Source organism: Portunus trituberculatus, chromosome 41 (genome assembly GCF_017591435.1).
Source record: "Portunus trituberculatus isolate SZX2019 chromosome 41, ASM1759143v1, whole genome shotgun sequence".
Lineage (NCBI taxonomy): Eukaryota > Metazoa > Arthropoda > Malacostraca > Decapoda > Portunidae > Portunus > Portunus trituberculatus.
In genome coordinates this window covers 31,866,426-31,881,607 of record NC_059295.1, presented here as the reverse complement: position 1 = coordinate 31,881,607, position 15,182 = coordinate 31,866,426, and positions in this window count along the sequence as shown.

Genomic DNA, 15,182 nt, shown 5'->3' with positions numbered 1-15,182 from the left:
CAATGACTGTTAGGATAAGGAGAAAGTAGCTTGGCTTGGATGAGTGAAGGGGTGGAGGGTTAGAAGGAGTGGGCGTGGCAGGGGCTAAAGTTGAGTGAAGGGTATGGGCTGGAGGTGTGGACAGGAGCAACAGGGAGTAGGGAGGGTAAGGGACGAGGCGTGACAAGGGCTTCGCAGATGGTGGGAGAGGGGGTGAGGGTGGGACACAGAGCACCTCTCGGCCGGGAGAAGAGTGGAGAACGTAAATGCGATTTATAACTTGATAAATCAAGCCCGGGCCGTCCACCCGGGCCGCCGCCTCCTCGCCTAATTGACCGGCCCAATAGCTTAAATTGCCAGCCGATCGTACGTCACTGTATCGTCGGCGATAGCTTAATGCTGATTGGATGTTGTTAGGGTGCCGATACCCAATGAGCATCGTCTGGAAAATGAGGCAGCGGGCCGATAATGGAAAGGTGTCGGCAAGACCTGCCTCGGCGCCCGCGGCGGCGGCGGAAGAGGAGGAGGAGGAGGAGGAGGAGGAGGAAGAGGAGAAGGAGGAGGAGGAGGAGGAGGAGGAGGAGGAGGAGGAGGAGGAGGAGGAAGAAGAGAGGAAAAGGAAGAGGAAGAAGAAGAGAAGGAGGAAGAAATTTTACAATAAAAAGTTGGTGTGAATGTGGAGATAGAAAAATAAAAGAACACATAGGAGTAACAACATTCTAGTCTATTTCATCGGTATGAAAAAAAAAAAAAAAGAAATCTGCATATGTAAAGAGACTGCAGCTTCCTTCCCTCAGCTTTCCCCGCGCTGGCCACCCCGTCCCCTGCCAAGCTAACCAGGTGTCTCATTTTAATTTGTCTACGGGAGGAAGGGAGGAAAGGAGGGAGGGATCTCGAGCACCAGAACCTGTTTGGTGTACTCTCCCTTCACGAAACCCCCTCTAAAGAAGAGTCATTAGCGGAGATCTGACAAGGGCCGCGGAAGAAACAACCATGCATTTCCTCATTACAGTCAGCAGGTTAGCGTCGCTTGGTGTTATGTACCTGGCCTGAAGTGGACGACTTGCAGCACCTGTTTCCTGGTACCAACAGTCAAGGAACACAAAGGAAGTGAAAATAACGAAGAACAACGGTCAAACTGGATATTTATAAAGTTCTTAGTGATAATCTATATTCAACTGCGCTGTCTGTTCTAAAATGAGATAAGTAGGATGGTTAAAGGTTCCTGTGTAATATCTCAAGTGAGGGATATGAAATAGTAAAGAAGAAGACTTATTCCCATCTACTTTATGTGCGTTCGATGAAATAGCAAACATATATAGGAAGGATGGCAAAGTTAAAGGCCGCTCACTGATATCTAAAGTGAAAGACGAATGCTTGTGATGAATACAGACAAGAAACTACGGATTGATATATGAGACGTGTGTGTGTGTGTGTGTGTGTGAGTATTAGGTAGGGGTTAATAGGAACATCATATACGATCATTTTTACTTATTTATCTCTCTCTCTCTCTCTAAAAGAAAAAAAAAACATCTTATGGTAAGAACGAACAAAATAAAGAATCACCCTAACCTATTCATCCCTGCAACAAAATAAAGGTGTGCACTGCTTAGCCTTGTGTTCCCTCGACCGGCGCCCTCATCTGCCTTCACGGGCTTTCCGATCAATACACTAATCACTGCTTCCTCTCCATTTCAACACACTAGAGATTTACAACTTTAACGTCACCCATCGCTCAGCCCGTCGCTCCACGTCTTCCCTTCCTCTCCTCGCTACCACACACACACACACACACACACACACACACACACAAGGATAACACACAAGTAATGCTCTGAAATCCCTCGTTTCAGCACATAATAATTGTAGTCCATATCTCTTGGTGATCCATAACTCATGCCTCTTTTTATTAACCTCCTGCTGCATCCATTAGCGGCGTGATGGTTACAGCGGGAGTAAAGAGTTTGAAGTCTTCTTAAGTGGCGTTATTAAGTTTTCAGGCGAGGAAAAAACTGTTGTTTCACACCTCACAAGAGCTGATTGGTTTACGGTATCGAGGGACTCGCCGCGCTCTGATAAAGGAGATGCGCAGCGACGTCCCGGGGATCTAGCGACGAGGAATTACTTCGTCAGTAAAGAAAAAACCAAGAACGCGCGACACTGAATTGGTTGCAGATCACAGGTAAGATTGTAACAAAGGAAACAAACTCTACGAATGTGCGTGAGTCTTTCTGTTAAACAGATGACATTTAGAATATATAAGTGCTGTACTTGTACGGTAAGAAGGAACGCACTAAACCAGTTTAAGGCAAAAATGAAGATAATAATTTAGTTTTAACGAAAGATGAAATAAACAAGACTAGTAAGTTATGAAGGAACTGATCATACCGAATTGAGATAATAAAGAACAAATATCATATTTTTCAAAGTTAAGTAAGATACTAGACTAGTTTTAAGATTAGCAAGAGGACATCATATCTATTTTTGGTTAATTGAGAATAGTGTGAATATGGTAAAAATTATGATATGCTACAATTAAATCCTCTGAACTGAGCACAAAGACAATAATTTAGTTTGTAGGTTTCTGAACTGAGAAAAAAAAATCTTACAAGGGATTAAAAGTATTTTGAATAATATATAAAGGCGCATCTCCACCTTCCAAAGACCATCACCAACAACAAAATATTCAGTTCCCACGCCTCCTCCAAGTACAAGCCACACCCTGACAGTACACAGCTTTGGTTTGGCCACACTGTCACGTTACAGAAAGAGTAAAGCGCTGCACTCGAAGGAAGGAACAACCACCAGATCCACTCTTTCTACATCCAACGATCCTATTTGGAACATAATATCAACTCTGCACACCGAATCACCACCATTGCAACACCAGATTCACCCTGCCCACACCCAACGTTGCCTCACTCCCAATCCCTCACACAGCACTAACAGTAGTAGTAGTAGTAGTAGTAGTAGTAGTAGTAGTAGTAGTAGTAGTAGTAGTAGTAGTAGTAGTAGTAGTAGTAGTAGTAGTAGTAGTAGTAGTAGTAGTAGTAGTAGTAGTAGTAGTAGTAGTAGTAGTAGCAGCAGCAGCAGCAGCAGCAGCAGCAGCAGCAGCAGCAGCAGCAGCAGCAGCAGCAGCAGCAACGGCAGCAGCAGCAACAGCAGCAGCAGCAGCAGCAGCAGCAGCAGCAGCAGCAGTTCCGCGCCACCCCATGAACCCCACACTTCCAGAGGGACAGAAGCGACCCTCCCGCCACACCCCGCCCCACACCTGCGAGGGACGCCCAGCAGCGTCTCCCCTCCCGGCCGCTCTCAAGGGAAACATTACGAGCCATTTGGCAAATTGACCGAAGTGGTGTCAAATAAAAACGTCTACGGGGAGGAGAGCACTTTATTGACACTCGTTTAGCCAGTTCATCTCCGTAATTGAATTAAATTAATGCACTTGCAAGTGAGCCAAATTGGTGCTTACGATTGTGAGAGAGTGAGAGGAACGACAGCACAAGGGGGTGAGGGGGAGAAACACACACACATGCGAATAGAAGGGAATGGATGGATGGAGAGGGAGAAAGGGACGCTCAGCTTCTGAAGGGGCCTAGAGAAACTGCCTCCGCCACCCGGCAGATGGATGAGGGAAGGTTGAGGTGGAATCTAAGTGATGTTACACCGATCCTCACACTCCTTCACCCAGCAGCCGACTTGGATGAGGGACGCTGGTGGAAGGCGGCGAGTGCGGGGGCGTGGCAAGGAGACGGATGGCGAGGAATTATACATGATATGGAGAGTTGTATTAGAAAGAGATGACAGCACTGGTAAGAGAAATATGAGAGTGTGTGAAGTTAGTGATGGCTGGCGACCTGATTGCGGTAACTCTCTCTCCCTCCTCTCTCTCTCTCTCTCTCTCTCTCTCTCTCTCTCTCTCTCTCTCTCTCTCTCTCTCTGTGTGTGTGTGTGTGTGTAGGCGACGGCGTTCAAATAACAAAGCACAGTAATGACGCGCGACTAAACGAAAAAAAGACACATTAAAAGTCTCAATCACGTCCACAGGTCACACACACACACACACACACACACACACACACACACACACACACGTACAAAGGGGCGGTCGGTGGCACGCGCTATCACCCCCGGGAATGAAGCAGCGCGGCACTCAGGCACTCAGTAGATCCGTGCAGGTCGGCGCATCTGATTGGCTGAATGTCCTGAGTGTTCGACGCATCAGCAGACATCCGCGACAGAGCGCCCCTCATTGTCGACATTAAGTAGATACACAAAGAAATGCAAGGGGGCGGGATGGTGAAAGGATGAAAAAAATACTAGTGTGTGAGTAAAAAAAATGTCACTCGCTCTGTTGCTTCCCGTTGAGTGTTACTAATGAACGCTGCTCAGAAAACGGGAGGTTCGGTACTGAGTGTTCATTCCTCCCGGTCCTCCTCCCTTCCCTTCCGTTTTTTTTTTTTCTTCCTGTAAAGCTTGCCAGGTTTGTTCCCGGAAATGTTGATGGTAGGCTATAGTAGATTTATTCCACTTCTTTTTCAATACTTCTTATGACTTCTGTTTGGGAACTCTAGTACACCTTGCCTCCCCCTCCTTTTTTCCCCTTGCTGAGTGGCCATCTTATTAAAAAAAGTTTATTCCCTTTCTATACCCTTCACTACCTCTTTACCTTCTCATCACTATCCTCGTAACACATTCCTATCTGTACAGCCTCCCTTCCCGTCTCTCCAATGCCTTTCCTTATTTCCACATTCTATTTTTCTTTTCATTCCCATATCTGCAGTCGCTACAAACATTCTTGATTATCAAATATGCCTTTCTTTTCCTCTTTTCTCCTCTTTATAATCTTGCAATAGAACTTCCCTTCTCTCCTGTTTCATCACTTTGCTCTTCTATTAGTCACATTATCCACGTCCAATAACAGGAATCATACCAAGTGCGTTCCTCTGCCAAGACAACATTCGCAAGTATGCATTTAACTGAGACAGGTGATTGTTATTATTATTATTATTATTATTATTATTATTATTATTATTAATATTATTACTATTATTGTGGTGGTGGTGGTAACGTTAAAAATAAATAGATAAATAAATAAATGATGGAGGGATTTATTGATAGGAAAGCTAGGTGGCTATGGATAAGCATAATTCATACAGAGAGTGCCACGTGCTATCTAGGCTACCTGGCTTCTGGCTGCTTCACATGTTCTTATGCCCTAAAAGCAGAGATATGAGAGGACGAAAAAATACCTTTGTATTTCATCACCACCCCAAAGATAAGTTTCCTTCATGCGTCACTGAAATAAGTATTGCAGAAAAAACTCTCGTTCAGTTACTCAGTCCTTCCAAAATATCGTCGAGCAGCACTTTCCTGACCCGGCACTCTGCATGGAGTAGCTTGTTTAAGGGGAAGCATGCGGGGAATATTTAAGACACTACCTGCGTGTCTCTGAAATATGAAGGTGCAATGCAATGGACGCAGTCGTACCTTTGCCTTGTGTTGTCACTTTTATTTACCAAGAAATTTGCTTTACGGTAATAATTTCCTTCCCCCAGCAAGTTTTTAGATGCCAGGAAAACTCTTCTCTTCATGTGCTGGCTTCCTGTTTATCACCAGCGCCTCCATCCCACGCAATACACAATCAAAATTTGTATGAATCCGTCTAGCACACAAACATTCTCAGACATCGCCCTCTCCATCATGAGTCCGTGAAGAGAAGATCGAAGACATAAGCATCCACTGAACTGCAAAACCTTCATGCCAGAATTGAGGTGATAGAACGACGGAGGCTTGAAGGGGAGTAGCGGTGGTGGTGGTGGTGGTGGTGCGGCAGACGTCCCACAACAACGAGGTGGAAGAAACTCTCGCTGGGGAGATCAGGAAAGTCATTCATTGCAGAGAATCGCGGAATTCTATTTATCCTCCACAATAACAACAATAACAGGAAGCTGCAGTCAGTCCATTCCTTCCAGCGCCACTTTATCCAATCACGGGGGCAGGATATGCCGCGGGGTGGAGGCAGGGAGGAACTCGGAGGAAGAGAGGGAGGGATGGATGGAGGAAAGGAGGGAGAACCGGCCTCAGAGCAAGGTGGAGGAAGAAAGGGAAAGGGGAAGAGAGAGAAAGAGAGAAGGGGAAAGGCCGAAGGGAATGGAGAGCAAAGTCAACTCATCCGCAGAGGGAGAAAAATTGAAACACACACACACACACACACACACACACACACACACACACACACACACATAGAAGGGTGGCAGGCAGGTAGGTAGGAAGGCTTGCAACCCGCCGGCGCCCGAGGAACACATCCATTCGCAGCCAGCAGCCTCGCGCACCATCCAATCACATCTTTGTTTACAAGGGTCAGTGGGATATGACGCGGCGCGGGAAAACGGATGGCCTGTGCAATGGCGGGCTCCCGGGAGGGCCATTTTGGCGGGTAATTGGATCCAGTTTGATTTACGCTCGCGAAACACCTGATTTTACTGATGGGGCGGCCCGGCCCAAACAAATTGCCTGTCTCAATTTCCTGTGATACCCTTTCCATCATTCCCGACGGCGGCGCTCAATTTATGCGGCGTGGTGACCTATGGCTTCCCAGGTTTGAGGGAATGTGTTGTTATTTATAGCCAAGCCCCGGGGAAATTCGTTCAAAAGTCCGCGTCGCCTCTAATGTGAACTGTGGGACGTAAGGAACGTTTAATTTCAATAATAGTATCTCGTTAGAATATTGCTCGTGTCATGCGGGAGGAAAGGAGGGAGGCTGGGGTGGCGGGCTGGCTGGTGGAGAGAGAGAGAGAGAGAGAGAGAGAGAGAGAGAGAGAGAGAGAGAGAGAGAGAGAGAGAGAGAGAGAGAGAGAGAGAGAGAGAGAGAGAGAGAGAGAGAGAGAGAGAGAGAGAGAGAGAGAGAGAGAGAGAGAGAGAGAGAGAGAGAGAGAGAGAGAGAGGGAGGGAGACAAGGGGGACTATCCGTGATATATGAGTGTATAAAAAGCTGGAAAATCTGTCAGTAGTACATTTCTCTCTCCATCCTGAGCAGCATCGCGCCTTTCAGCACCGGGCCACGTCTACTGAGTGGCTAACTGAGCTCAGCGGCGCCGCCAGCATACGGCAAGAGAAGGAAGGTGCCGGAGCGTCCTTCCGCTCGGGAGCAGCAACCAGCCTGCGCCGCCTCTAGCTCCCTCCCGCCCGCCGCCCAGGAAGCGGGGAGGAGAGAGAGAGGGGGGAGGATGAAGGCACAACATAATCATCGCCGACAATTATTCCCGTAATTCTCGCAAAAATAAACAAAGAAAAAACTGAGTAACAGTATGACTGGAGAAAGAAAAAAAATCGTGTAACTACGCAAATTCGAGTAGCTGAGCTGATGTTGATGGCAGTATTTGCAGCACGCGTCCTTTTCTTTATTTCATTGACGAGTCCGGCGTGATCACCTTTTCCAGGACAGCGGAGCGGCCTCACCCCAAGCCGGAGGGGATCACGACCGGCAAAACAGGTCTCGTGGTGGGGGGCGCTGCGGTCACAAGCTGCGGCAGGGGAGCCGAGTCGCACGTTATTGTTGACACTTTGAATTTTCTGTTTAATTCTTACCTCCAGAGTGACGGTGAAGACAGTGTACAGAAAAAAGAGAGGAGGGGTAGAACTGTTGTCTCTATCGCCTGCTAGCTTTCTTCACTGTTACAAGGAGACTACGGGTTTAGATGGATTTGCAGTTACGCGTAGACCATCAGAGCGATTGGATGAAAGAAAACACTGCTGAAACCCTTCCATTACTAAAAGATGAAAGTGAATTTAACTGAATTTACAAAGACAGACAGACGCACAAAGCGAATGTACAAAAATAAAGAAAAGAGAGGTAGGACTGTAGCCTCTCTCTCTCCTGCGGAAGTATCGTTCACTGATGCAAGATGGGCCAAAGTTTCTAAGGAGTTAAAGGCATTCAGACCTCAGAGCTTTTCGTCCTTCAGTGATGGCATGTTTTCTGGAGCAGTTGAGCAAGTGACACTGGACCTTGTAACTTTAGCGGACGGCTACCGATGATTTTGCAATAGTTGATTATGTAACAATACACGGCTGTTTTGTACAGAGAGAGAGAGAGAGAGAGAGAGAGAGAGAGAGAGAGAGAGAGAGAGAGAGAGAGAGAGAGAGAGAGAGAGAGAGAGAGAGAGAGAGAGAGAGAGAGAGAGAGAGAGAGAGAGAGAGAGAGAGAGAGAGAGAGAGAGAGAGAGAGAGAGAGAGAGAGAGAGAGAGAGAGAGAGAGAGAGAGAGAGAGAGAGAGAGAGAGAGAGAGAGACTGTTTACACTTCTCATCCAAAGAGCAAACGAAATAAAATGAGTTGCTAATATGAAGAGCCGAGTAATCACAGAGGGTCAATCGAAATATTAATTACGAACACATAATAATACTTTTCAGGGCGCGTTAATTTTAAGTCAGTCCAATAATGTAATTCCAATTATGCAGACGGAGCTCATTATATATTGATGTTTTAGTGTTTTCAGCAGCCATTAGTGGAGCCGAGCATGAGGTAATTAATGCAAATAACGTTCATGAAATGCTTTTTTTTTTCACCCTGCCTCTAAACAGCACAGTTGCCGAGACTTGTCAGTACACGGGTTTTAGCAGCGCATTTTAGCAGTTTGCCATTTCAAGCCATAAACAAGTGAACAATAGTAGACTGCTGTGTGTGTGTGTGTGTGTGTGTGTGTGTGTGTGTGTGTGTGTGTGTGTGTGTGTGTGTGTGTGTGTGTGTGTGTGTGTGTGTGTGTGTGTGTTATGAGATTCAGTCGTCTACCATGAACAACACCACTCCACCACAACCTCCACCACCACACCCACCACTGTAAACGCCTTAGTTACTATAATCTTTTTGCTACTTTCACTATAAGCATCGCCACACCACTGCCATAGCAACAATAACAACAACTCGGAAATCACAATAATCTTTTCTGAAATGTATCACCACTACCTCTTCCACAACCACTACCGCCACAACAATCTTCCACGGCAATATTTCACAGCTATAGACGCTAACTCATTCTAATAAGAAATTAGAAAAGAAAAACTAAAAGTAAAAAAGGAAATTATGAACCACCTCTCTGCATGTTCTTGACAGGAGTTCAGCACCAGAAGAGTAAGTTGCTTGGTAACTGTTATAACCTCCGTGGGTGATATGCCGTCTTAGATCTGTCAGTCTTGAAGGAAGGGCTTACAATATGTACATTAAACTCCTTTAAGTAGAGTACAAAGTTGTGTAATTAGTATTACTTGTGACTTTTGATGGTTACGGCGGCGCCTCGCTCCAGTACAATATAGTATTACAGTGCTGAGATGGACACCGGCGGCAAGAGCATAAAGAAGTATATAGTCTCTTTTACCGAGAATAAGGCAGACGTGGGACTACATAATGCACCGTTATGATGAAAAGGACGTTGATAGAATGAATGGCGGTTTTTTTTTACAGAGACGCAAAAATGGCCAAGAAAAAACAACAACAGGGGATTCTTCACTAGGGCGTAAAGTTCCTAATGTAAAAGACATTCCACTGAATCATCTTGCGTTTCCCTACTAGCGTAATTCCATTCATTCATTACTCAGGCGCCTTGGCAAGATGTGACACGATTCATAAGGATAAGGAGGTAGCTAGAGGCAGGGCAAGGCGGTGATACTTCAAATGGGTTGTGACGAAATATAAAAAAAGTAACAAAGACGTATCACAAGACGATTGCTTGATATCTGCTACAAGAAAATGTATGACTAGAAATAAGAAAAAATAAATTAATAAACAAAACAAAATTATGTGATTTTCAAGCTATCAATTAAGAAAATGTCACTAGAGTTTATAAATGGTACTCAAACCAGTGATGCCGTGACACTGGGGAGAATGTAAAAAAGCTGTATTTACATACGCATCACACATATACACACACAAGGCTTTCTTTCCCTACCATGGTGCATCATTACATTGTCACGGCAAACAAATAATAAAACACATTAACGAAAATGCCTGTCTACAGTGAATAGTGTGACCCCTACATAAGCACAAAAAGTTTACCGTCCCCTCATTTCAAATGTAAAACACTAACTATTGTAATTATAACATACTCGTCACTATAGCTTATGAAAATGCATTATGTAGGGATTCTCTAAAATATACATCGTATCCTTTATGCTCTTAACTCTTCTCTTTGCAACAATACATTTAAATGAATATTCAGTGCTAGAATATCTAAAGGACTTAATCACTCTTATGCGTTACCCAATGCATGTTTTGCATTTGAAGTTATAGAAATGTTCACACTAACACACAACGAGGTGCTGTACAAGTTATCAATTAAATCTCTACCAACACCACCATACACTATCCTTTTCACAGACGCTGTCATGCACCGATAGATACACTGCAAGCTTCATCGGTAAATATCACACGCCAGAAAAGATGTGACCAAGGGCGGCAAGCGCTGAGGTCTACACAAATGGTTTGTTGCGTAAACGCCGGATGCCGTGATTGAAAATCAAGGAAAGCATGATTTAAAGAACCGAAAAAATAAGAAAGCCGTCGGGGTGCCAATATTTCCAGAAGGGGTACGGAAGGCTGGGTGTTCGTGCAATTTACATAAAAACGGTGTTGGTCTGGCAAGCGAGGGTCAGAGAAGTGGAGACGTCCAAGCCTGTAAGAAAAACACCACTATTCGGTAGGCACACAGGCAGGCAGGGAGATTGTTAGATATGTAGGTAATCAGGTAAATAGGAAACATGCAGGTAGACACACACAGAAACGGATATGCAGGTGGGTGGGCAGTGAGGCAGGGAAACAAGAAAACAGACAGCTAGGTAGAAAAAAAAAACAAATGAATGAATAAAAGCAGGCAGGCACTTGTAGCGATGTATGTATTTTGCTTTATGATACTGACGAGCAGCACATTTACGTCCTTAATTTACGGCGCTGCAATAATATTCAGTGAAAATGATGCAGCTTTGTAGCGCATTCACACCGGATAATGAGGATCTGAATGCTCTCCTACGAACGGAAAAAATATAACAAAAGTTTAAAAAAAAGAAAAGCAGAATAAAGAGTTGAAACGCTGACATGCAAAAACGGAAGAAATAATGAACACGAGGTAAAACATCTGATACTGTATACACATCAGGCGAGCAAGAAAACCATCAACATTAGGAGACAAATGAGCTTGGCGGGGTAAGGCAGCAGCAGAGGCGAGGCAGGGTGAGGTGGTTCCTGTGCTTCCTAAGGCCACACATACTCTAAATAAACGTTAAACACCTACCTGCATTAACTCTCTCTATTACCTACACGTTAAAATGCCTTCATTTTTCCTTCCACGGTCTCAGAAGTACGGCTGATCTCTTCCGTTTCCTATTCTCATCCCACCCTGAGCTCTTGTTAATTAAGGAGACTGAAAAAATGGCTTCCTGCTGCTCGCTGCCGCCGCCGTGTGCAAGGAGGATATGAAGACAGGCACCAAGGTACGCCCCTCTCCCTAATCCCTACTCGCTCTTCCCCTCAAATGGATGAACTTCAGGTTAGTTTAATAAATGCTAATGATGTGTGCCGGACTCCCTCCTTTCCTCCCTGTCCACCTGGATTGCTACATCTGGCATCCAAACACCCTAAGACGAGATGGTAGGGATTGCTGGCGAGGGGGCGGCTGGACGAGAGACAGACCTTGTTTACTAAAGTCAGTTAGGGCGAAAGTTCTTTGAGGGGATGGATGTGTGGAGCTCTGTTGAAGACTGAAATGACGTGCATGTGCATCGCGGAGTACTTTTCTTGCTATAATGTGTAAGGAATAGAGCAGTACTCACTGGTATGCCTAAAATGAAGAAGGGTAATTTCTCTGTGTATTTTCATGTTAAGCTTTTAGTGTATATAACTTAGTGAACCAAAAACTGATTTTAATATTCTATATGATTACGTACAGCACACGAAAGTTGTACAACAGGCTACATTTTATACAAATGATCGTTGTTATAATTATCACTCTGTACTGCACAGCTTTCAGAAGCACAATATAGGTAAAGTGTAGTATATGAAAATATTAATTTAAAACCGACAATAAAAGTGTACACACACAAAAAAAAAAAAAGACACGTTTTTTTTATTTATGGGTGTGCTTCTATGGCGCAGCTTCCACCTGTGAACACTGACACTACCGCTTACCGCCCCTCCCTACCCTGCTTGCCCTCCTAATCACTATGAGCGCTGTGTGTGAGCTACAGATAAAAGCGTGTCACACACGCAGCCCAGGTGATGGTGGATCTCAGTTTCCGAAGCAAAGTGGCCGGTTTCTTTCTTCCCACAGGCATTGTGGTGCGTTATTCCTTTAAAACTTAGAGAACTTGCGAACCATTGAAAAAAATCTTAACTGTATGCAGGGACTCGAACCCTGTACTTTCTGCACTGAAGTGAGACTTGGTGCTGCCGCTTTCGATATGCTGCACTAAGTCTTCATCCATCATTCTTCTAACAACGCGAGTGATCTTTAAGAAATTCGTACTTGTAACGACACCTCTGATATAATTCAGTACTGTATACGCCAATCAGAAGCCATCGAAGAGCACAAGCTATATGCACACAGCATACATCACCTGCCCAGCTTGATGGCATCAATCATTCACAACACACAAACACTACAACTCGTCCAGCCAGGGATATCCAGCAGCTTCCAAGGTTTTGAAGAGTTCAACCACAAATAAAATCGAACCGCAATCAGAAATATTACTATTGATCGAATGGTGCAATTTATAACCGCCAGAGAGCAGCGTAATGTACTGCAAACAAGTCAGAATGAACATAAAACCTTCAGATCACGAAATACAGATCGCTGTAGAACAAACGTCTTCCAGAAGTCGCCTGCTTAACCATAACAATCCATGATACCTTTTGACGGAGGCAGTTGAACCAAATATTATCCTTGTTCCGACAGTGCGGGGATTTTTATCCGATTAAAAGTTGAATAGTTTGGCGTTATAGTATCCACATCTTTATCTTGCGGGATGCAACACGTAACACTGTTTAAGATTCTCGCCACAAGTGATGTCTTGATTCCCTTTAGTCACACACGAGGCTCCGCTGTCTTTGCCGTGTTTGTGGGTTTTCACATTTGAAAGTACAATTGAGAGGTATTCTATAAGATGGATTACAACAATGAATTCGACTACTCCACCAACTTAACATAAACTTTATTTGTGCTGACTATTCTTTCAGAGCTGCTCTCCGCGACAAATCTACGATATGTAATGTTCATATTTCAAGAATGCTACATAAATGCGACTCCCTTTTCTCTGCTGACTCAATTGATTATATCGATTAAACTTGATCTTTTGATTGTCATGATCTCTGAAGCTTAACGGAATTATCGATATCTCTCTCTCTCTCTCTCTCTCTCTCTCACACACACACACACACACACACACACACACACACACACACACACACACACACACACACACACACACACACACACACACACACACACGTACCCGTGCGCGGGGCGAGCGGAGAGGTATGACTGGTACAGTATAGCGAGTGACACCTTGGTGCAGAGGAGTGAAAAATACTGCGCTGCGTACATAGAAGCAGCAGCACTGACAAGCAGCCATACTTCGTGTGAAATTGTGTTGAATGGAACGTTTTTCCAATATGTTGCGGTCTTATTCCCATGCCTTCATTCTCCTCCAAGCCTGACATTGTCTCCAGCTGTGGCGTAAAATTTCCAATCAAGAGCTAATCAGAACTTTTGACACATTTCCTTTTCGATTTACTAGTTAAGGTTTATTCCATCCCAGTCACCTTCCCCATCGACTCTACTCTATAAACGTTGTCTAACTCAATCACCAGTATGTCTTTCTTACAAACAAACCCCGCCTGTATCATTCCTTTACGTCCTGTCCGTTGTACATTCTTGATTACTTCTAACGCGTTCAGCCACGTTTTCTTTGCTCAGTTCTGATGCCCCACTCAGTTTACTTGTGGCATTACCTAGTTCAGAATAGATACGTGTTCGGTATATGCAAACTAACAGACATTGTTTTTATCTCTTATTTCTTACATAGAATTATATACGATGATGATGATGATAATGATGGCATCGATAATGATGAAACTGATGATCTAACGATCTACCATTTCTCTCGTGTGAGTAAATTGATGCAAGAGGTGAAGAAGGCGTCTGGAGAGAAGTGAATTCTTGGCATGATCTCCTTGGGCAAGACACGACGATATTAATTTCTTCTTTTCCGTCACGTTGTATTGCTTTACCTGGAAAACCCAAGATTGTTGAAGAGTGGATGAAGGGTGGATGCCATGCAGGAGATGAAAATGTACAATATTGCAAAATAAATAAAGACGAGAAAGAATCAAGAGATAGAGATGGGGAAGATACTGATAAGACACAGACACAGATAATAATAATAAAGATTGTGTAGAAAGGGAGGAGTAATACAGAAGATGGAGTAAAAAGTGAAGAAGGAGGACGGATAAGATAACAAAGGCGAAACTGCATAACAGGAAAACAGGCAGGCAGAAAAAAAACAAAAACAGAATGGGAATGAAAAAGAAGAAAAAACAGCACTTAATGAATATTTGTTTCTTCCAGTATTTTCTAACTGTTGGCCGTTCCCTGAACTGTAAGGAATGAAAATGATCAAAGTACGATAATTAGTTAGGTAACTGCTTGGAAAATTATATTACGTACTAACCAGCAAACCAATTGAATACTAACAAGTTGTCCCATCAACTACACAACTGAAAAGAAAGTTTAAACGCCTTCAAAACAAACTAATATAACTCGATCATTAATCAATAAACTAAATGATTAACCAAAAAAAAGCCACAAGTTGTAATTAACTAACCAACTAACTAGCTGACTGTCTGACTTACTAAACAACTAACCAATAGATTGGTAAATTTATTTCATGAACCAAAAAAAAACTAAAGTATTAGCTATCTATAACTGACTAACTGAAATTGGGAATAAAGACATGAAGACCGAGGAACGCACTTCACCCACTGTCAGCGCTCATGCAGGTGTATGAGGGAGAAGAAGCACGTCACTCACACGCTGTCTCTGTTGGTCCACGGCGAGGTAATCAGGAGGGTGAGAAAGGATTATTTTGAAACGTGACAGTGGCGGCGGTTGTGATGCTGGCGAGTGTTGAATATTAGTCATGCTGGAAAGATGCGGTG